General features: G+C 37.1%; 1 protein-coding gene and 1 pseudogene across 27 annotated transcripts in view; both read left to right on the forward strand.

Moving 5' to 3' along the window:
* The window catches only part of NRXN1 (neurexin 1), a 1,154,099-nt gene that overhangs the window by 176,975 nt on the left and 952,349 nt on the right, over window positions 1-24,775 (forward strand). The window lies entirely within an intron of this gene.
* Window positions 5,572-5,712, forward strand: LOC121016494 (uncharacterized; annotated as a pseudogene).

Genomic DNA, 24,775 nt, shown 5'->3' on the forward strand with positions numbered 1-24,775 from the left:
ACATGAGGGGTATAATGCATTGTTCCTGAACTTATGGAATTCAGACTCTAGTGACATAAGTACCTTTGAATTAGATAAATTAACTAATTAAAGTAAATTTTATTATAATTCATTAATATAGAATTTCTAGTCTGTGTCATCAGTAGTTGTAATTACATCACTAATTAAACTTCCAAAACTGGTCAGAGTGCTATGTCAGAGTTCTTTAAAAGTGGATTTAGCTTGAATTTTTAACTTGAACATTAGTTCTTATATGTGGAATTAACCTTCCTCTCTCCTCAAAGTAATTTACATTAATATTTATTTGATTAGCTGATTTTCTTTTCTGGTTTGCTTTTAAATCAGTATACCTTAACTGATAGCATTTTCTCCCAAACTGTTTTTAGCAAAATTTAAAAAGAGAAAATTAAAATAATCATGGTGGTTGTGGTGGTGGTTGTGGTGGTAACCACAGTAATTCTGTCATCCCGAAGATATTGCCTAATAGTTCTTCATCACTTCAGCCCTTTAATCTCAAAGAAGATCATTAGAATAAATTAATTTTTGTTTTCCCAAAAGAAAGGACTGATGGGTCATCTAAATTCTTTGAGACTATTGATTTTTATTATTAAACTTGAAGAGTTCTTCCATAGCAAGAAGTTTATCACATGTCACTAGGAAAAGTATAATATCTTGTCAATTTAAAACGGAAAGGTGACGTGATATAGTTTTGTGTGAGCCTAAAGAAGACTGGACTCTGACTATGAAGGAATTTCTACATTGTTGAATATTAAGTTATTTTACATGTTTGGACTACATCCTTTTGCCTTAGAAATGGGTTTCCCGAATCGGTATTTAGGAAGTATTTTTTTTATCAAAGATGATAAAGGGTTTTTTAATTCCTTTTTTAGTTCTTTCCCTTGCTTTTATGGCTACACTTTGAATTCTTTGGGCAAAAGTATATACTGAGGAATGGGGAGGAGGTAAACCACTGTTTCCTCAGCCGACCACCAGGAAAGGAAAATTGTTGCCACAATGGAAGTAAAATGTTGTCAATGAATCTTCCCTAATTTCTGGCTTGCATTTGTAGAACCAAGTACATAAATATTATCATTGGTCTATAACAATTGTAATTCCTCAACAATAAACTCTGATAATACCCTTTTAACTAGAACTTTTAAGACTCTGTTTCTGTAATTCTTGTTAAACCTGGACAATAACTGAAAATTATTCATGGTTTGGGGAAAATGCAATTAAATTACCTTGTGAAAAGGAATTGTAAAGAAGCAATTTAATTGTATTTCTCCTACAGTTCAGATCATTATAAATTTTAGTGGAAGTATTTGTCTTTAAAAAGTGCATCTTGTTATGTAGTTAAAAAGTGTTTTGGGGGGATTTAGGATATAAATGTGTCCCTTGTAAAATTAATTGCTGTCACAAGTCTATCAGAAAGTCATTCTTTTTTAACTTTACCCATTCTTATGAATCTTGCCAAAGAGTAATAACTCTTATGTCTGTAGGAGTGTTTAGTTAGACTTAAAAATGTAGCCAAAGTGCTTTTTCAAAATACTCTGGAGACATTTGACTTGTATAATTCATTCACATGTTCTGCCATACTTATATATTAGCTTTACATTGCAATTACCATATAGATAATCATCATTAAAATAATCATACAAAGGCATATCTCACCAACAGACCAGAAAAAAAAACTATGTAAAGTCATTCTGGGCTACTGAATTTGGAAACTTGAGAATACTTTTAAGCAAATCTAGCTAAATAAATGTGCACCCTGGAGAGCAGAATGGCTTTTTGTTTTTAATCCATTAAAGGTCCTTTAATTTTCTTCACAGCTCTCCGTCTGTCCCTCTCAGCCATTTCCCCTCAGTGAATAAACATTTGCACAATGTCAGTGAGAAAGTAAAACCCCCCTGTTGATTTTAGTGAGCCATCTAAGCAGGTGTTTAAAACAGAGTCTCAAGAACTCCAAAGTACAGGTCTTAATAGGGGCAGTGAACATCTAGGACTCAGTGCTTTGACCAGTCAGAACCCAGACACTGCTGAGGAGTCAGGAGGAGGCCCCCTGGACAGATGTGTTTAGGTAAGTAATCACTCTGTTTCTGTTTGTGGTAGTATGCTGAAGAGATGCCGAAGTAAAGGTGAATATGCTTCTGAAACTCAGAGCTCAGAGTGGACTTCCTTGGAATACTAGATAAAAGAATTTTCTGACTGAAATAAAACATTTTAAAGGTGGTTCCTTTCAGTTACCCTCCAAAGACAGATGCAAACAAATAGCTTGCAAAAAAGTATTATACAAAAGGCAGTACTTTGCACTACATTATCAATTACTAGTAATAGTGCCATAGAGATCTTTCTTTATCCTGTTGGACTTTAAGGAAGGAAAGAATTGTGGTTTTGTTTGTTCGTTTTGCTCTTTTTGTTTGTTTGTAGAGCCAGTGCATTTGTAGCTGTTTGGAATTTTCTAAAGTATGTGAATTGCCCTCTCTCCTAGTTCCCTATATTTCAGTAATGACCCAGTTTTGTTTGTTTTAACTCTAACCATTCCATTGTTAACCACTGTTATTCATTTCCCTACCTGTCCTGGCATTACATTTGCCCTTAACGAGACGTGGGAACTATAAATATATTACTCATGCTGTTAAATGATGTTAGGGAAGAATACATAGCTTGAAAACCCCCATTACACATCAGTAATGATAGCCATGTATACTGCAAGAAAATGACCTTTAGCTTAAAACAATTCATCTTGTGTCAGAGTGGATGACTTGGTTTTCTAAGAAAATTTTAACTCCGTTGCCTGGTCAGTTATCTCAAGAAAATTTTTTCTTCATCAGATGATAACATTTAATCAATCAGTTTAACTGCAAAAAAAACTGTCATTGGAAAGTATACAATTCATAATAATTTATTCAGGTTCATTTCATTTTGAAAGTGGAAAAAAAGGTAAGGATACATTTTATTTCGCATTAACTGAAACTCTAATATAGATATAAATCATCCTTAATGCAGCCATTAGCCACAGTTTCAACGTGGTGGAATTCTTCTTACCTTTCTATAATAATTGGTACTCAACAGTAGATATCTTATGTTCTTAGATATTTCATTTACATATTAAATTTGATTCTGAGGACCTAATTTCATGGAAACATAATTAGAAATAAGAAGCGAGAGACAGACCAATTTGAAGGAATGGTGAAAGGTGACTGGTATTAGGAAAGAAGAAAGCTAAAGATGCTGAGTTCATTTTTTCTGCCACTGGTTCTGCAAAGTCTGAGAAGTTATTTAATCCTCAGTTTTTAAAATCTATAAACTTGGGATTATATGATACCTCTTTCTCAGGATTTTTTTAAATGAGCTAACATAAATATCAGTACCTGACACATAGTATGTACCTGATAAGAGTTTTATAACGTTAAAAAAAAATTGAGGCTACATAGTGTGGGCAGTGATAGAATAATACAACGGATAGATGTATGGTCTCTGGAGCTACATAGATCTCAATCGAATCCAGACTCTTTGCTTCCTTGTTTTGTGACCATGGTGGTGCTGCATAACCTCTCTGAGCTTCAGATTCCTAATTTGTAAAACTGAGGTGATTGAAAAAACCTACTAATCTTAGGATGTTTCAGAATTTGGGTGTCTTTATCATCTTTATTTTTTTTAACATTTATTTAATTTTGAGACAGAGAGAGACAGAACATGAACGGGGGAGGGTCAGAGAGAGAGGGAGACGCAGAATCTGAAACAGGCTCCAGGCTCTGAGCTGTCAGCACAGAGCCCGACGCGGGGCTCGAACTCACAGACCGCAAGATCATGACCTGAGCTGAAGTCGGCCGCTTTACCGACTGAGCCACCCAGGTGCCCCGTCCTTCTCATCTTTAGATAAGACGATACTTTTATTCTCTAGAAATGAAATAGAAATTGCAGGATAATGAGAAACCAAGATCAGTCAAAGGGCTTTCTTTCCCTATATCCCCTAATAATCACTTTGGCAGATAACACCTGAACATTCTTTGTGGGGCTCCTAGCTGTCTTCTGTGGTTCCACCTGTCCCTGAGTCCTAACCTACAGTTGCTCCCTCTGGGATGGCGGTGAGCCGCAGACAGCTTTGCCTGCAGCTTTTAGCCAGGTTCTGTAAGTGCAAGCAAGAGATAGGATGTGGAGGATAATTTTTCCACGCCTTTTATTTTTCTTTCAAAGATTAAATTAGTGGCCTTAATATTTTATCTGTAGTTTTCTTTCTTTTATTTTTTCTGGAAGAATAAAGGGCCAGTTTCCCTAATCGTCATGTTCATCTCCCTTCACCCACCCCACTTCAGAAGAACTAGAAAGCATACATTCTTAGAGACAGGCTTTCCCCAATTAGGTGGTTGACAAAGCAAGTCAGTAGAGCCAGCAGCTTGATCAACCTACCTGTGAACTTGTGTAAATTTCTGGCCCCACCTAGGACTTGCTGAATCAGAAAGTACAGAGCCATGGCCTTGGAATTTGTGTTATAACAGTCCCTCCAGGTGCTTCTGGTCTGACTAAAAATTTGAAAACCAGGGGTGCTTGGGTGGTTCAGTTGGTTAAGCATCCAACTTCAGCTCAAGTCATGAACTCACAGTTTGAGTTCAAGCCCCGCATCGGGCTCTGTGCTGACAGCTCAGAGCCTGGAGCCTGTTTCAGCTTCTATGTCTCTCTCTCTGTCTGCCCCTCCCCGCTCATGCTCTGTTTCTCTCTCTCTCTCTCTCTCTCTCTCTCTCTCTCTCAAACATGAAAAAAAAACTTAAAAAAATGAAAACCAGTGTTTTCGACATAGTGCACTCATCAGAAACCAACTTTCAAAGGTCTTTCAGATGCTGCACATTCTCCTCCCTTGACATAGGTGGGTATTTGGAAGAGGACCAGAGGTCTTGGCATGCCTTCAGTAAGATCAATAGGTAGTCTGTTAATCTCATCATTTTGCCCTGAGAAGTGAATATTGTTACTTGGCAGTATTAGAGGATCTGCAGATTCTATGTAGGAGATTTTCCTGAGTGTCACCTGTCATTTCATTTCAAAAGATTTTTTTGAGCAATTAGTGCTAGGCAGATAGTGTACTTTTGATAAGTGATAGTATTTATTATTACTGCTTTAAAACTAATCCTTATGTTCTTTTTGTGAAAACTTCTATTTTCTTCATGTATATTGTCTCTATTATTTATGTCATTCTGCTACTCTACTGGAGAATGAAAATATTAATGACAGTCCCCTACTTCATGGAGCTTGAAATCAGGTTGATGTTCATGTTTTTATTTGACCCACCCAGGTTTTTAAAATTTCATCCTGGCCAGAGACATTTGTTTTTGTTCACTGCTATTTTGTTCACTTAGCACAGTACCTGGAGGTTTAATAAATACTTCTTAATAAGGAATGATTGAATGCATGGATCCAAATACCCAGTGAAAGGAAAATATTCTGAAGTCCTTGTATGTCTTACCTTTTGTGCCCAAAAGGACCAATCGCTTTTTATGTTTAAGTTGAGTAAGACAGGTGGACACTTGTGCACAGCAGAGACCCCAGAAACACTAATCCTGATGTTTGCACAATATCACTTCTCGGCCTTTTGGCTAAGATCAAGTGTAGTATCTGATGTTTGCACACTATTAAGACTTATTTAGGTGTCCTGCACACCCATCTACGCACAGCAGTCTCGGGCTTGACATTTCAACCTGAGGAGGTGCCCTATTTTTAAATGCTGGTGGTAATGAGACAAAAATCTCCCATCTCATAGGCTCACCATGTTCTAGCAGATTTTTATTGCACATGGACTCTATGTCTCAAAAAGATTTGATAAATCAGCGGGATTTTGCCATTTTTTTTCTGTCTGACTAGGGTTTCTATAATAAATTAGGCCATTATCCAGCCTGATAAGCAATCAGCCCAATGCTATTCATTTGGAAATCACCATAATAGGCTGGGAAGGGCTAGGAGAAGGAAAATGTAGTTCCATGCTTTAGCTTTAAGAACACATCAAATTGTTTTCGGATATTTTTAGGAGAGATGTCAGAAGCTTTTGTGTTAAAGTCTCAAAAAGTGTGGCCACTTAGAGCCTAATCTTTAGAGAGTAGTGCACAGATCACAGTGAAGCTATGGGGTATGAAAGGGGACAAAATGCTCTTGTCCTTCACTCTGCTAACCTCGAATCAAGCTGTGCTTTTATTCCCTCAGCTGACTCTGAAGCAGATTGGCACTAAAACTCAATATAGTTTGAAACACACACAAACCCACTCAGCTAATTAGCATATTTGGAAAGTGTTTTGTAGACCTTTATTTGGGGCAGCGTTCAGGAAGCAGCCCAGACCTGAAATTGCTGCAGTGGTGTAATTATTTATCTTAGACATTATAAAGACTAGAAGTCTTTTTGATAATCATTTTAGAAAGGTCATCTGAAAAACCTGATTATTCTTCTTGAAGTTAGCTTATTATACTTTCTTTGAGTGTCTTAGAAGAAAAAATATTATCGAAGCTCCCATGCTGTTATTATATTATAAACCCCTTCATAAAATATCTTACCACATATAAGATTGAGGGATATCAAAGATCAAATTCTTCTTGATAAAGAATGTTTTACTCCTCTTCCTTCTCCATGTGGAATTTGCAAACACTTGACTTGAATGGAATTCCTTGTTTGGCCCTTTAGTCTTAGTCTCTATTCCATGTGGTCTGGGTCACGCCTGTCTGTCTCACTCTGGGGCTCCAGCTCTTATGCAAGATGTGGCCCAGAGAAAGAACTCAGGGAATGGTCAGTGAGGGTGAAATGAAAGAATAATTTGTGCATATAAATGCCTCTATCTGGCTTTCTAGGCTCCCTCACCTTGACTCTGTTGCATGTGCTTCCTGACTCCTCCCCACCTTGGCAGGTTAATGTCCCCTGCCCAAGTGGCCAGATACCCGCATAGATCCCAGGTCTAAGCCTTTTCATGTGCTGCTTTCTTGGTCAGAAATGGTCTTTAGTATCTTTTCTACAAAATATTCTCCCACCTTTTGGGGACCTCTTCAGGCCACACCTTAAGTCACAAAGTCTTTTTCTGATCTCCACTTCTCTAAAATCCTATTTGGCCTCTGATTTTCATAACAAGAATTAAAATATTAGGCTGCTGTTGTGAGTATAGGGTTCTCAAAAATCAAACAAATAGACAACAAAAAAGATAAGTGACTTGCCTTGCAGTTTGGTTTTGTTTTTCCTGATGTTGACATCTTGTTATGTCAGGGACATTATTTGTTTTCCTCTTATCATCAAATCAACTTAGTACAGTGGTATGCATGTTGTTGATTACCACTAAATAATTGTAGACTGCTTGAAAGTCCTAATCATAGGTCTTCTTCCATCTTTTTTTTGTCAAAAAAAAAAAAAAAAAAAGACACACACACACACACACACACACACACAGTGATATAGTAAGGGCTTTAGAAAAAACAAAATACAAGGACAGTTTCCCATGCTGAACTGAATCCCAAAAAGGAAAAGACTGCTGTATTAGTGTCCACACTTTATAAGGGGATATATATTTATCCATCAATATTTAGTTCTAACTTTAATTGGTAAATAAGTATCTGATACAACATAAACTTTTATTTTCTATAAGGAAATAGCATTCTGAATATTAAAAATGTGAAATTATTGAAGAGTTTCTCCTTGTTTCAAGTTACTTCAGAGGGAGAGCTGAGTGTATCTTATGATTTGTTTTTTTGCCCAGCATTGATTATCAATGACAAGCATTTTGTCCACACCTTCCCCACAGCACCCCTCTAAATTGTTCATTTATCTCACACACACACACACACACACACACACACACACACACACACACACACAAGAGGAAGGAAGGAAGGAAGGAGGGAAGGAAGGAAAGAGGAAAGGAAGGAAGGAAAGAGAGAAAGAGAAAGAAAGAAAGAAAAGAACCTAAAAACCAATCTGTGTATATTTCTATTAGGCGCTTCCCTTCACAACTCAAGAAAAAAAAATGTTAAAGACTTCCTCTTTTTTCTTGCAACTCTTCTTTTTCTCTGAATAATCATTTTGTTTTTCTGTAAAATCATCTGATTTTTTCTTGTTTTCAGTATTCCACATTGCCCCTAGAAAGAATTCTTACTTGAGCTGAACAAGATGTTGCAGCGTTCTGTGGCATTCAGCTGACACTTAGAAATTCTCCTTTTCCACTCTTGCCAAATCTAGCTTCTCTACATTAGCCCCAGCCCCTGCCAAGGCGTTGGTGGTTTGGAGAGTGAAGGGGTCTGGTGTGTTTTTGGAAGAGACAGCATGGATGAATTCTGTATGCAGAGACCAAAGGCTTCAGAGCCAATAATTGCACATGTGAAGTGAGTGTTAAAGGAAAAAAGAAAAATGTATTTCCTTTCTTCTCTTCATGTTTTAATATTCTTAGGCCATTAGGCTGAAGTACTGCATCAGAACAGGATGGTGAGGGCCTCTGCATAATGAAAGAATAATGCTATTTGCTTTAAGATCTGAGTGGAGATAAGATTTACAGGCCAGGCTATTAATGAGTCCATCAAAAGTTTATCTCTGAGTTGGACTTCCTATCAAGAAGGAAGTACATTTCACTCAATATTTACATCTGAGAAGAATGGAATATCTACTGATAGCCACTTTCTGGGCCACTAAATAAATCATTGCTGCGTTGAGACTGCCAGATGGGTTTTATTCTTGATAAAATGGTACAATTTTATATTGAAAGCTTTTAATGCAAATATCTATCATATTTATAAGCCTAATTTCAACCATCTTGATTTCTGATTTAAACTCAGAATTTTCATATGTCAAATGGCTTGAGCTAAAGTTAAGTCTGCATAGTATGACTGGAATTATGATAAAATGATTTGCAAGTGTACAGTGTGCCTTAGCAAAGAACAACTTTTTTTATAGTAGCCTTTTGATAGATATGTGGTGTTTTAATTCAAAACATTTTTTTTATTTCCAAGCCAATCACTGCTATTAATTTAACACTGTAAAATAAATTGCATCTTGCATTTAAGTGGAGAAAGCTGTTTCTCCACTTAAATGGAAATCTAAAAATTCAGATTTTTTTTCCCAACAAAGGAGTCTGGGTTTAATTCCAATAGCAGCCTTCCAAGCTTGAAAAGGAGACAGCACAGATGTCCTTGAGAATGATTGTGCCCAAACACTGAGACAATGGTGCTGCTTCTTATGTTAGAGTTTTGTTCATCAAAACCACATAGAAATTTTCTGAAGACAGTTTTAAAAAATTATTAATTTGCTTTATTTGTGTCTTTATTGGCAGTGCCTGCTGATGAATATGTAGAGCTTATTTCAACCAGCCTTTTGAAATCTGACCATAAACAATGAAGCATTTGGCTCCAAAGTTTGTCTTGATGCATTCCGAAAATAAATTCTATGTAGATAAAACATGCTGATTTTCCCCCCACCACTGATCCCCTTTCTCCTGCTCATTTTATGTCGTAGGAAAAGAAAACATTTACCCATCAATAAAATGCTGATACCTAGCTCTGTAACCAAAGCACCCAGAAGCACATGTAAAAGTATAACAGAAAAAGATCCTTGCATCAGATTGCATCATGTTACAGCAGGTGGTGTAAACCCTCATCATCTAGTGCTGGGTTGAATGAATAATAAGGTTCCTAGGCTTTGGTCTGCATTCCATTCTATTTTTCATTTATTTGTATTAAGTTTTCCAAAAGGCAATAGAATTACATGCTAAATTAAATGCCACAGGTGGTAAGAATTGTATGAATTCAAAAGGGAGGAAGATTACTGAGGAGGGGATAATCAGAAAGGGCTTCCTGGAGAAAAAGGCCTTGACCTAGACCCTGAAGAATTGTAGACTCAATGGGGAATGATGAACCACTCTCCAGAGAAATTGATGTCCTCCTGTATCCTTTTTCAAAGAGGTTAGTCTCTGAGTATATACTTCTAAAACCTAGATGTTAACTGCCTCTTCATTTTTCTCTGTAAGCCCTCCAAACAAAATCTCCCACAAAAGCGTCAGTGAGCCACATAGAATTCATCAGTGATCATCCTTTAGAACAGGAAAGGAAGGGTATTTTTCACATCCGAAATCGACCCATATAAAATACTGCCAGCCATAGCTGTTCACCAAAACATTTTCCCAGTCGTGCAACTGCCAAAGGTTTTTTCACTGACCTCTCCACTGAGTGCTCCCCCCTCAGCCAAGTTCCTCCTTCCCTCCTGAATTGATACTGGCAGTATGAAGTTCACTTTCCTCCTCTTTCTTAAAACTGACTCAGACACACACAGGCTCAACTCTCACCCTGAAGCGAATTTATCAAAGTCATCTCTCAACAAAGCACACAAATAAAGTATTATCCGTTTCATTCAATATGTATGCAACAAAAAAAGAAAACAGTACTGTAAAACTCAGTGTTAACATTTAGACTGGTGCAAGGATTTTGCCAACTTGATCTAAAAGTAATTGTAGAAGACTGGCCCTTGATAACAATATAACAGGGCATTTGTGTCCGGGTGTGTCCGGTACACTGGATGTGGCAATTATTGTGAGAATGGGGTGGGTCGGTTCTCTGAGAATTATTCACTACTCAAAACCTCTTCAATATCTAAACTAGTCATGCTGTAGGGATCCCTACACAGGAATGTGATATTGAAGCAGAAGATAACTTGTACATTACCACTCTGAAAGACCAGAGAATGGTAACACCATCAGAAGAAAAATGAATGAAAACACAAAAGTAAATAATATAAGCATCACAAATATTCTTTAAGTTATGGCACTTGCCTAAGATAAGAAAATTAAAAATAAATACCTCTCTTTGTGCACACTTGTCTTGATATAAAATTTGTGGGAAACATTGATTCTATATTGGTACCTGATTTGCTCACAGTTATAAACCTAGAATAAATCTTATTTTTTTTCTCTGAATAGATTACTCCTTATCTCACCTTTTCTCATGGGAAAGCTTTCCTCTTAGAGTTACTGTGATAGACTACACTGAATGAGAAAAACAAGAAGTTATGTGCAGGTTGAGAGAGAGATCTGTTTTCTGAAGTTGTTGTAAAAGAATTATTCATAAATTTACAGGGCCACAAACAGCCTGAGCAGGTTCCTCAGTCCTCCTCTTGCTTTTCAGGTAGGAGGGGTGTGCATAAATAGTACTAACCAGGTGAGAAGCTATCTAGTTTGTAAGGTGATAATCTCCTCAACGTCCTCTTCTATAGCTGAATCTAAAAGCACTTTGTCACCAGACTGTTCTTTCCAGTAGTTCTAAAAATTACTTCTCAGCAATGTAAGTGTCAGCCTGTATGGTTGAAGCTTATTATCTTTCATTCTGTCTTCAGAATGAAAACTGAGAACAACCAGCTGTCTTCTGCATAATTATGCCCCTAACAAAATGCATTCTTAGAGACTGTGGCTTCCTACTAGGTGGAAAAGTGAGCTCTTGTGTCCTGTTGCTCATTGTACATAGTGTTACTCTTTTCTCCCCCCAGTGACCGCATGAACTCATCAAGTTCACATGCAGAGCAAGTGAGAAGAGGACCATAGGTACCATTTGGGACATTAAAAGGGCCAATTCTTATGAACATGTATCTGTAGCACTCTATATGCAGCTTAAGTAAATATGCTGTCTTCCTTTCTTCTGCTGAACTGATATTTAAAATAGTACACATAACATGGAATGGTAGAAAGGTACCTTTCTCAGTTGTACCCTATTGGTTTTCCTTTTCTCAGTTGTACCCTATTGGTTTTCTGGTAATTTAATCCCTACTTTAAGGTGTCCAGAAAGGGTACTTGAACGGGGCAGCCGATATAAGAATAATTTGAGGTGCTTTTTCAAAACACAAGTTTCTTGGCCCAAACCCCAGACACACTTAATTCCAATCTCTGGAGGGAGGACCTGGTAATCTATCTTTTAAATAGTTTCCTGGTGGCTGCCAAATCTGAGAAAACAAAAAACAAAAAACTGTCCTGTCATCCACATTGCATAGTAGTTGGAAAGCCAAAGAAAAATACTTTTATAGTTGTGAAAATATTATATTTTCAAGTCCCTTGTGCCTGCATTAGCTGTAGAGCGGAATCCCAAGTGGAAGAACACTGCAGGTATCATACCATTTACAGAAACCTGTTAAGGTTGTCAGGAAGAATGACTGTCAAGTTGGGCCAAGTAAGATTTGAATAGTAGTCAGAAAAGCAAAAGGCCGTTGGCTATCCTGCCAAGCACCAAGTCTCATTTTCCTCAAACTATGATAAGTTTTCAGTGAGACATCTTGGAAATAACCAGTCTGTTCTTTCAAACGAAGTGTGGTTTAAAATGTGTAAGACAATGTAGCTTAAAGTTAGACTATTGCTATTCACAATGTAGTGCATTGAATGTACTGTACTTTAGCGCACAGCAAGATGAATACAGTCTTCTTCTGATGGTAGGTTTTCATGGGATGTTCTTTTTTTTTTTTTTTTTTTTTTCTTGCACTGTGGTGTGGATTTTAGCATTTGGATATGCTTGCATACTAGAACAGGTCTTCGTGTTAGTGTAGGAGAGGGGTTATGCTCTGTATTTTTAGTCAGTTAAGTGAAATGCAATTTTAACTTCTGCTAGGAAAAAAAAGTGTGTGTGTGTACGTGTGTTTTTTCTTGCTCATCCATTTTTCTTCTTTTTTGACGCCTAATATACTTCTGTATTAAATGACAGTATTGAATTGTGAACTAAAGTGACAGTTTTTATAGCTATTCAAATAATAAGCATTTGGGTCTCTAAGTTTAAAAGGAAGGGAAATATCTATTGCTGTATCTGCCATGCTGATCACACAATTTCCTGAAAATGGAAGTGATTTCAATCTTGTCTTTTGCCAAGGAGAATTTTACAGACGTTTCACATTCAAAATGTAGTCATCATTTAAAGTAAGAAAATTGCACTCAATGGGGGGAAATTTCATTAAAAACATTATTTTGTGCAAACTTACAGTCTGAATAAAACATAGAAATTAGAAAAAGTACATAAAGTGTTTACAAAATTAACAGTTTGTGTTGGCAGGAAGTTCTGCACTCCTTTTTCTTCAATTATGAGGAGATTTTCTCATTATGCTGCTCTATTTAAAGCTTGCTATAATTGACTTACATATTAAAGAGAATAATAGTGACAAATACAGATTAGGGTGCCTGTGTTTATGGATAACAAGTTGTATACAGAACCTCTTTGAGCCATTTATCCAGTAAGGGATATGCTTGGTTGCAGGGAAAATTAAACACCCAAGTTTATCATAGGTATAAAAGAGATTTCTTCCTTAAGCCCAGAGTCTTAATCATATGAATGTATGATGGGACTTCTATTTCTATTTTTTTTTCTGGTCCTCTTTCTTGCACAAAACTAAGACATGAATAAAGATAGGTTACTGCAAAAAAGAAATCTCACATATAATTTTCAATAGCATCTCCCCTATAAGCCACACACTACTTTGAAAGTTCAGGAATAAAACACATAGATGAAATGAAACTTGTGACTGTGATACAGAGAAATGTAAGCATCCTGCTCCCCTGAAAGCAATCATAGAACAAGCCATTGGAGAACCTGGATGTGAAGGATTCTTTCTCTCAGAGCTAAGATAGCATGTTATTGCCCCGCTTTTCATGCAGATTTCCATTTGAAAATCGTCACTGATATCCCACTGTGAGATTGTTTTGTTCAGTAAGAGGTTGAAGAAATGTGAGCATATAGAATGTCTTAAAGTTCCTTTGTGCAGCTAGTTAGCACATACAGACAGTCCTAAGACAATAGAGAAAAAAATCACAACACATTTATTCTACAAAGTACCACTTCTCTTACACGTGTTTCAGCATCTTTCTGGCTCTGGGTTGGTTTCAGTAGTGAACACTGATAGCTAATCAAGGTGAGCTTACTGAGAACAAACCAAATCAGACTAATAAGATGTCTTTTTCTGGGAGAACTGTTTTGAGATTAACAGAGACCTGCTTGTTAGCACAGCATTTAAAAACTCTTTTATGATACTCTTGTGGACAGCAAGAGGAAAGGATGATATGTCACTAAGACAGAGAATAGCATATATGCCAGTTGATTTTACTTGGTATTCAGATGAACATTTTCTTAAAGTAATACTTCCTGTTTGTGACATATGCTACCAGGTTTTTATTCTTGTTAATATTAATACTGTTTTAAAATACTGTGAAAAGGCAAAAAGTGAATTTATTTAAATAAAAAAAAATTAAGCAAATACTGGCACAAGTAGTATGCATATATGAATGATGTATTGGATTTGATAATCTCTATGTTATTTTTTCCCAACTCTGAGATGGTGTGAAAGACAAATATAGCCATTCTTCTCCTTAACCAAAAGCAGAATTTAAAGAAGTCAAGTTGTTCAAGTCTTGGACCAGAACCTAATTCTTTCTGACAGTCAAAGCAGTGGCAGAAATCTGGCTTTCTTCTGGGGCCAGAGCACATAGGCAAACTTCTGTTTCACAATGACAAAAAATTTATATTTTATTTCCCTATTCTTATGTAACAACAAAGGAAAATGAAATGAGAAGCATATCAAAGGCTCTTCAAAGTTCAATTGGCCAGAGAAAAGAGAGAATCATTCCCCATTCTTGTTTAGAGTCGTCTTCCACTTGTCTTTTTTTGTCTGAAGGGGGTGAAAGGAGGGCATGGTGGTGTTGCTCTTGTAGATAATATTCTAGAATCCGTTTAAGAAGGCATTTCAAATGTCACGTTGTAAAGCTACCGTATGGGACAGTAGCTCCTTTTCCCTGGTCAGATCCTGTGAGGCCATTCCTCTCTCCTAGCCAACATTTTATTCACCTTCCATCCTATATCCCATGGGTTCCAAGAACTTGGCCCATTTTCTCCCCTTCTGGCTATAACCATCTGCCCTTCCACCTGGGTTCCTTGCCTTTCAGACCATCGCTAACATAGCTTAGCAATTTCTCCTTTAGTTTTTTATTGCTGAAAAGACCTTTAAATCCTTTGAAGTGTTTTCTAGTGTTACTGACAATAACAACAAAGGCATGGTTAGGAATGTCTTAGTGTACCTTTTCCTTTTAATTAAAGAAAACAATTTAAGCCACCATTAGTGAAAAATGTGAATTAATAAGACACAGTTGCATCTCATAGAATTTAACAGTCCTTGTAAGGGCCTGGAAAAAGGCGACAGAAAGCAGATGAGAACCTTGTACAGCCTTGTTCCTGTTCTCTCTCCTTGTCTCCTGTCGGTCTCTCCTTTATATTTTATCTGCCTGTGTGTTTCTTCTGGAAGATCTTTCATTGCTCATGAATTATCTCACTTTATTTTAAGTTAATAAACCATACTCAGTTTCAAATTTCCAGAAAATCTTATTTCTCATCCTGTGTCAAGGAACTCTAATCCCCTCATCTCATTTTTTTTTTTTATCTTGGCAATTGATTCATCTAGGAATTGACCTTGAAACCAATCTCACCTCTCCCTTTTTAACAATCAATATCTAATCCCCTAAAGGGAGGAAATAATGGATACCAAGTGGCTGTATGATGGATTCCTGTCCCTCGGTTCTTCAATTCTTATATTTTTATCTTAGAAGACCATCTTCCTGGTTATCCCTGTTTCATAAAGTTAGTTTGCTGAAGTGGTTCCTTGTATCTTTTCTTTACATTCTAAACTCTAAGGTATAGAAAGGTAGTAAAAAAGAGTGATCCTATTAGAAAGGAGAACATTCTTCCCCAGCTCTATCACCTTGAAAATAACAATGACTACTTTTAGAACAAAAACAGTGGAAAATTTCAGGTAATCACAATCTGAAGGCTTTATTTTCCAAGGAAGATATACTGACTGGGAAAGTTCTCTCAAGAAAACAAAATCTGTTGTTTTTGAGCATGTTTTTGGTCTGTTTAATTTTAGATGCCCTCCGCCAGTGATTTTCACAACTCAAATGTGTGTGGGGGGAAGAACAGTTTATTCTTTGATATTGAGTTTTTAATTATGTGAAATAGTTCACTCACCATATAATAAATGGTCCTTTTAGCACAACAGTGATGAACCTTGTCAAAAGACAGTTTAAAATCATTTATTCTTTAGATTAAAAGGACTTCTTTTAGTCTAATAAGGGCAAGTAGGTTTCAGTTTGTGTGTGGAACCAATTGAGCAGAACTAGTTGTCTGGAATGTGATGTTGAAAATGATTCTGAGCCCACCATGACTACAGCAGGAAAGAGAGTTAAAACAATTATGATGAGTAATAATTATGGGTTCATCTGTAATCTGTTTTCTGAGATCCAGCCTGTGACTACCAAGGAAGCTGGTATTTACTGACTGCTTCCTAGATCCTTGTTAAAAGCAGTGGGAAAGGGACGTCCAAAAATTTATTTTTCAAAAATTACAATTCAGACATATAGCATGATGTTTTGGGGAAAGTGGAAATGGTAGAGGAAGAGATGGAATATTTTAACCAAAAACTTTCCAGAAAGACCCAGATTATTTAATTAAACATTCTAATTCAGGATCTTATATTCTAACTCAGGATCTTATATTTAGGAAAATTAACACATAGGAAACAACTGTTAAATTAGAAGGATAGTGTGTCAAAGAGAAATTTCAACAGACAAGTTGAATAAGTGAAGAAGACTTTATTCAAGGTTTCTCTAATAGGAGTCAAGACTCTTGCAAGAGGAGAGAGGGGTTAAATTCAGTCCACTGAAACAAAAGGCAGGAGAGTTTTTGATAGCTGGGTGAACTAGTGGAAAGTACTAGAGGACATTGGTAGGGGAGGTTGGTCTGTGCTTGCTAGTTGGTGCTTATTAAAATTAGGCTTCTGCCATCCCATAGAGACTGGAATTTGGGACCCTATCTTTCCTGATGATTACATGTCAGAGGGATGTCCCCCAAATCCTTGAGAAAGGTATCCCTGGGTTATAAACCTAGAAGTGCCTAGAAGATTTCCATCTCAAAGGGACAGAGAAATCATTTACAATAACAAGTTTTCTAAAGTAAATGCTGTAGGAAAAGGGGGGTGAGGAGCCTTCCTTTTAGACAGGCTTCTTCCTGTCTAAAGTTTATTTGAGGGCATTGTTAAGGCTTTCTTGGCCAAGTGTCAAATTATATTCTTTGTTATGTAGTTTAGGATACACATATGCGGTAGCATTTCAGAGATACTGGAAATCAAAGAGAGATCAACAGAGTTTTCCAGAGGTAGAAAGATTTCAGTTGCTCTTTGAAGAATCTTACAAAGTAACGTGAAAGAAAAGAAGATATTTCTGTCAAGAGCATCACAGTAAGTGAGTGATGACAGGTAAGACAAAGTACATGTGGGAAACCAGTTGGGACTTACTTTTGATAAGACAAGTTTGTTCCTCAATTTTAGATCAACTTGAGCAATCTTCTTTCCTCCCTTGCTATAAGCACCAAGGTACCAGTTGCTCTGCCCTCCCTAAAGTGGCCAGTCCCTACAGTAACTGCTAGGTTCTTGCCCTCCAAGAGTGTGCAGGGGGACACAGAAGACGCTGCTGCTTGTACTGCCTGCAAAGACAAGCCTTGGTAGATTTGTTCTATTAGGTGTTTCTTCCTAATTACTTTTGGGTCTGAGCAGCATAACACCTAAGGGGAAATTTGAAATAAAATAAGCCATCTGAAGTCCTAGAGTCCTCATATGTGAATCTTTTCTGGAATGTTAACAGGAAATCCCACAGGGTTTTTTGTTTCAGGCTTTTATTTCAGAGCTCAATAGCCATCAGCTTTCCTTCCAACATATCCCCCTCTAACATTGTAGGTGAAGAGCAAGCCAACCACTTGCCCTGCCAAACCAAGGCAAAGAAGTAGGGGGCAGTTCTTTTCAAACATGTAACTAGCATTTTTGGAGTTGTGCACACAAGGTGATAACCTTGACTCATTGAGGAATGGCTTTCCCAGGGAATGCTAGTATAAGGAAGAAGAATGGCAGAGGGGCAGCGGCTTGGAGTCTTAACTCTGGAGTCAGATCTGACATTCAATCCAAGTTATTTCATACTTACCTGTGACCTTGATAGATTACACATTCTTTCTAAATGCCAGTTGCCTGATTAAAATGAGGGAATCATAAATGAAATTTTATTTTTCTCAGGAATTATTATTTTGTCTTGAATTCTTGCTTTCAGAGTAAATACAATGTGAGGAATTTAGTAGCATAACTGCAAGTGGAATATTTTTATTTTTATTTTTTGACCTATGCTATTTCTTTAACTACAGTGGTTTTTAGGGTGTAAGATCTCGCCTCAGCATATTTCTAGTAATTTACATGAGTCTTTACTTTTTTTTTTTTTGGATGTTTATTCATTTTTGAGAGAGAGAGAGAGAGAGAGAGAGAGAGAGACAGAGAGACAGAGAGACAGAGAGAGAGAGAGAGACAGAGCTTGAGGAGGGGATGGGCAGAGAGAGAGAGAAAGATACAGAGTCTGAAGCAGGCCCTAGGCTCTGAGCTGTCAGCACAGAGCCTGAAGCGGGGCTCAAACTCAGGAGCTGAAAGATCATGACCTGAGCCGAAGTCAGATTCTTAACCAACTGAGCCACCCTGGTGCCCCTTTTTATATGAGTCTTTAAAGGGTACAGAGATTTCTTAGGGATATTAAGGCAAATACAGTAGCATGAGCTAAATATACCATAGGATTCACATCCTAAAAACAAGAAAAAAGAATTTCCTGCTTGCAGACCAGGAGTCATTAGCTGGTCAGTGTAGTGGATTTATTTGAGTGAGCAAATTTATTGGAGTAAAGAGCATTTCTTCTTTTCAGGCCTCATGCCTGACATTTTGAGAATACTGATTCAAGATAGGTCTGTAACAGCTTCAGTTGTGTAGAATTCAGTAAGACCATATATGTTTTGCTGATACTTGAAAAAACAAAGCAAAACAAAAAAGCAGTATGGTGGTTTTATGTAGAGATCACCTGTGATTCTGAAAAAAAAAAAAAAGTATGGAATTACTAAGTCAATGGAAATTTTTATTTAAATCGTCTCTACAGAACTCCTCTATTCCTACATACCACCCCCTACAGCTTGTCACCCACTGTTAGATACTAGAAAATAAATTTTAATGTGAACAACAACACTGAAACAGTAATCTCTAGAAATCAGTCAACAATATTGAAATATGCTATTAGCTGTTGACTGTAAGCTAACAAATTCATTATTGCTAAAGAATTGTCACTTTCATCAGAGTAAGCCTTCATATTAATTTTCTTTTTTTTCTTTCTAAAATATAAAAAGCCTTTATTTTCCTTTTTGTTGTTGTCAGAGTAGATATTTATACGAGACATGTTCATGAAGGGAAGAGGGCTGTACATATCAGAATTACTTAAGGATATTCTTGAAACTCATATTTTGACCCTTACCCCTTTGTAATCTCTGTTGTATCAAGTTAATATTTATTAAGCATTTACTATGTCCTAAGGGCTATTCTAGGCAATAATGGTATAGATGTAGATAAGTGGCAAGGTCCCTAATATTCTGAGATATAAATTAATGCTGGGGAAATAGAGTTTATAAGTAAAGAATCAAAGAACAAGACAATGTTGGATTATGAAAAGTGTCACGAAGAAAGTAAACCATTATGTTTTGAGAGAGGGTGACTGAGATGGAGGTATTTTTGAGTGGATGTCAGGAAAGGTTCCTTAATCTATGTGAATCACTTTCTTCTTTGGAAAATGATGATTATAACATCTACCATATAAAATTGATGTGAAAATTAAGAGTGATCACATGTTTCCATTGTCTGGCTCATAATAAGCACTCAATAAATAGTAAGTATTCAATAAATGGTAGTTTTTTAGTGGTTTTCTGACTTGGATAATGTCTGAAATGATCTCCTGGATTCGTCCAGACTATAGGACTCTACTGTTCATCTCAAAGGCAATTGTTTTAATTCAGGGATAAGTTGAAGATGACTAAACTATAGATTATACTATACACAGTATATGTTTACTAGGTAGTTCTCATATCAGTCCCCAACCCTTAATGCTTTCTGTGCCCCAGAGCAGTGTGTTTACCCTTTTTCTTTTCTGCTCTTTTTTTTTTAACGTTTGTTTATTTACTTTGTGTGTGTGTGTGTGTGAGAGAGAGAGAGAGAGAGAGAGAGTGTGTGTGTGTGTGTGTGTGTGTGTGTGTGTGTGTGTGTGCAAGTGCACCCCAGCTGGGGAGGGGCAGAGAGAGAGAGAGGGAGAGAGAGAATCCTAAACAGTCTCCACCCACAGTACAGAGTCCAAAGCAGGGATAATCTCTTGACCATGAGATCATGACCTGATCTGAAATCAAGAGTCAGACACTCAGCCAACTGAGTCACCCAGGCATCCCACCCCTTTTCTTGTGTTAAGAGTGACATACTCTCTGGACATCAGGGAAACATGGGAGGAATTAAAACCAAAGATTACATTTTCTTCAGGAGGAATTCTAATAAATGATCTCTACCTTTTAGGAGAACAGTCTTCTCCCACTAATCTGTGCACTCTTATCTTTTGTGTAAGAAATAGTTAATGTCAAATGCCTGCTCTCCAAATATCACCAACACAATCTGTTATTAAGACAAAGCTGAATGCTTTGCTTACTGTGGTAGGGGACTACTAGACTGGGCTATGACATGGTCTAGGAGAAGTAAAGACAAGGTCAGAGTAAATTGAGAATTAGAAATTTGGCTTAAGGTGGTCTTTCAGTATAGGGACTTAATTGAAAATAGGAAAAGATTTTTTTTTAAAAAAATAATAATGTTTATTTATCTTTGGGGAAGGGAGAGAGAGAGACAGAGAGAGAGAGACAAAGAGAGAGAGTGGGGGAGGGACAGAGAGAGAGGGAGACACAGAATCTGAAGCAGGCTCTGAGCCGTCAGTACAGAGCCTGACACGAGGCTTGAACTCACAAACCATGAGATCATGACCTTGGCCAAGGTCAGACACTTAATTGACTGAGCCACTCAGGTGCCCCCAAAATAGGTATAGATCTTAATGTAACAGTTAAGGATTGGTAAAAAGTAGCAGTTGCAGAATTTTGAAGAAAGAGATGCTGAAGAATCTTAGGATATTAACCATGTGTTATTGAAAACTGAGTGAGTCTGGGAGTTTTTCACAATCAAGTTATTTGCTGGGCACGAGTCTCCTAGAATAGTTAATTTATACTAATGAGGAAAGTGTAACAGCCAAGTCATGTTAATAAATAGGAACCGGTTCCAGGATAGATAGTTTCCGTTCTCAGTGGGAATTACCACTGTATGGGCTTCTACTCTTTATGTAGGACATGAAATCCAAAGGTATGTGGGGCAGTTCCACAAGAGGCATATTCTACAACAGGGTACATATTAAGCTAATAGGGGAAAACATCGGAAGTCCTTCTGACGGAGGGAAGTCTCTCCATCTTTAGTTCAAAACTGTAGCATCCTTTTCCTCATTTTCTAATATTTTCTCATTTACAACTGTTTTCTTCTGTAAGGTAGGGAAACTGACTTACACATCAAAAGCAGAAATTTAATACATTGAAAAATAATGTACCTTATGGCAAGTTTGCAGTGTACATGGTATTTTAAACATTGTTTATAAGCCTCCATGGGGGGGAAACCTTTTAATTAATGGAGTTAATGGCTTGTTGAAGAAGAGTCCTGGTGATACCCCTTCCACAGAAACAGGAGCTTGAATGATGTGGTTTCCTGGCTCTGGATCCACGGTCCCAGCATGAGTATTATATCCAAGCTAGTTGGTGTCCTCCACTGAGCTCCCAGCCTTTTGGCTCCCTGATCTGTCAATCTCAATCTATCTTTCTTTCTTTCTTTCTTTCTTTCTTTCTTTCTTTCTTTCTTTCTCCCTTCTCCCTTCCTCCCTTTCCCTCCCTCTCTCTCTCTCTTCCTTTCTCCTTCCTTCCTTCCTTCTTTCCCCTTTCCTTCCTTTCCTCTCCCCGCCCTCCCCTCCCCTCCTGTTTCCTTTTCTTTTCTTTTCTTTTCTTTTCTTTTCTTTTCTTTTCTTTTTTCTTTTCTTTCCTTTCCTTTTCTTTTCTTTTCTTTTCTTTTCTTTTCTTTTCTTTTCTTTTCTTTCTGGAGATAATAATACTATATACACAGACTTCACCTTTACTGCTTCCAGACTTGTGTAAGTGATGTAGTATCTCTCTAATAAATGCCAAAGGGACAAGATCAGCATAAGATTCTTGTAACAAAAACTACTTATATAATCTTAAGAACTAAACAGTCCAAAGGCCTGCTTTGCTAGCAGGGGTAGGAAAATATTATTTACTGACATGAAACTTTATAATAAAGCAATCAGTCTTGCTTCATAAAAGCAATGTGAAACTAGAAGGGGTTCCATAGAGAGTCATTACTTGAATATTTAGTGATCATCTACTTTGGGGGTCATCTTCATAAATCAGCTATTCGTTACCAGTTCATTGCTCATAGACAATTTGACCAAGCTACAAAAACTAGCATCAATTTAATTTCCAGGGGCAAAAATATACATACTGAGCCATTAAAGTAGATCTTCCCAACACTGATATCCTGATGTCATGCTGCATTTATTCTATATTATGTAATTTTGGCTGGGATCTCCATAAATTTTTGGCTTTAGTTTATTTGGCATTCTGTAATTGACATAAGGAGTCAATCTCAAAGAATCTTCAGCATTGTACAACATGTGACTTATTTACAGTTGTATTCTGTAAAGATGATTTAAGAAATTACCTAAGAGTCAGACATTCTTCTAAATTGTTGATACCCTTCAATAATTATTAGAATGTTTTTCCTTCAGGGGCACCTGGGTGGCTCTGTTGGTTAAGTGTCCGACTTCGGCTCAGGTCGTGATCTCACAGTCCATGGGTTCGAGCCCCGTATCAGGCTCTGTGCTGACAGCTCAGAGCCTGGGGCCTGCTTCGGATACTGTCTCTTTCTCTCTCTCTCTCTCTCTCTCTCTCTCTCTCTCTCTCTCTGTTTCTCCCCCACTCACATTCTGTCTCTCTCTCTCTCTCAAAAATAAATAAACATTAAAAAAAAATTTAGAATGTTTTTCCTTCAGCCACTCACTGTTCCCCATATATAGTAACATGCATTTATAATCTAAATAGTATTGTGAATAGTAATATAAAACCATTTAAAGGGGATAAATTTGGCAGGGCCAAGTGGCAGGTGATGGTTTAGTGAAAGGTTAATTGGTGAGCAATTCTGCTGGTTACAGGTTACCTGTCTACTCACAGATGAGATGCTTGGAAAGAAGAAAAGTAGACCCAGTGGCCTTTATAAGGAGAGGCTGTGTCCATTTGGGGACTAAGAAACCTGTGAAAAATTCAGCCAAGTTAGTTATTCGGTATTATGTGGTCAAAATGAAACATTCTTTGCATAAAATTGTGTTTATTGGTTAATGTAAACCAGTTTTAGTCAATAAGACTTAGGTCTGTCACATGTAAAAGACTTTGTTTTCTTCCACAAATTAGTCATCAAAACGAATTCTGCTTCATTAAGTTAAATACCAAATATGTACATCTAGGGTTAATAAATGGCTTTGAAAAACAACAGCAGGGAATTGGTGCCAAGAGTATGAAAATCTTATGAAATTACCTGGGAATTTTTCCAGAAACCTTTTGGGTCACAGGAATTATAGACTACCTTTTCATAGAAATAACAGAAATGTTAGATGTGCTTACTTATAACTGCCAGCTAAACAATAAACAGTGCTTAGTTTTCAAAAACTGTTGACATTTGTCTCACCAGAAAACAAGTGCTCTAAATAACAGATATTAAACTGAGGTAAATGTCCTGTGACTAACATAGATTGTTTACATAAACAGAAATAGAGGGATTTTCGTAATGCAAAATATGCACATATACACACACATATGTAACCCTGTCATTTTTAGACAGTGACCTCTTGCTTGAATTGATTTCAATAAAGGATAGGAAAAGCTTAAACAAAATTAATTAAATGCAGGCAAGCGTAGGCATGAATGTGGCAATTAATTTGATTTCTGCAAGTAGGTTGTTAATAAATGGAGATAGGAAAAGCAAGTTATGGCTGTAAATTTCAAATTCCTTCAACAATAAAGATGTGTCATATTCATGACACATACTGATGTATGGAGATAAATTGCCTGTCACTTAGTGTGGAAGATACCGCTTAAGTTGTACATTAGATGCATATTAAGCTGTGTAGGAGCCCACATTTAGTCTGTCTGTTTCCTCTAGGTAATGTAGCTCATTCATAATGTCATTTTCTTGGATGTGCCAAAGTGGCTAAATGAGCATCGAAGTTATTTATACATTAGCATGGTATGTAGAACATCACTGTTTTCCGCTTTGCAGAGGGGCATAGGCAAAGTTGACAGGGCTGAATTTATGCAGGCTCCAAAATGAGACTCAAACCCTAATTAGCATTTCTTCCTATCTGGAATTGGGTGGGGAAAGTAAATTACATATCTGAGGTGAAGTCTTTGTCTTTTTCTGACAGCCTACTTCTACAAATTGGATGGGCCAGCCTGACAAACATGGAATGCTTCAAAGTTTCCTCTTGTAACAGGAATCCTACAGTCTTTTGTAACATACACTCTCTGATAATTAACATGGGATTTCTAGACAGTTAATCATTTTCGATGAATCCCCCACTTCTAAAATGGATGTGATGCAGCTTATTTATGGTAGGAAGAATTTTAATTGCACATGAAACCCCTCTTTAGCATACAACTACCGATTCACTCACATGTTATCTAAAGTTGCACAAGGCACTGTGCAGAGCAAGTGCCTCATCTGATAAGGACATAGTAAGTATGTAATTGAAATTGGTCTTTCAGGCAAGCCGTGATTTGTTCTTCC

The sequence above is a fragment of the Herpailurus yagouaroundi genome, unplaced genomic scaffold, assembly GCF_014898765.1.
Source record: "Herpailurus yagouaroundi ecotype Mexico unplaced genomic scaffold, PumYag 210, whole genome shotgun sequence".
NCBI classification, from domain to species: domain Eukaryota; kingdom Metazoa; phylum Chordata; class Mammalia; order Carnivora; family Felidae; genus Herpailurus; species Herpailurus yagouaroundi.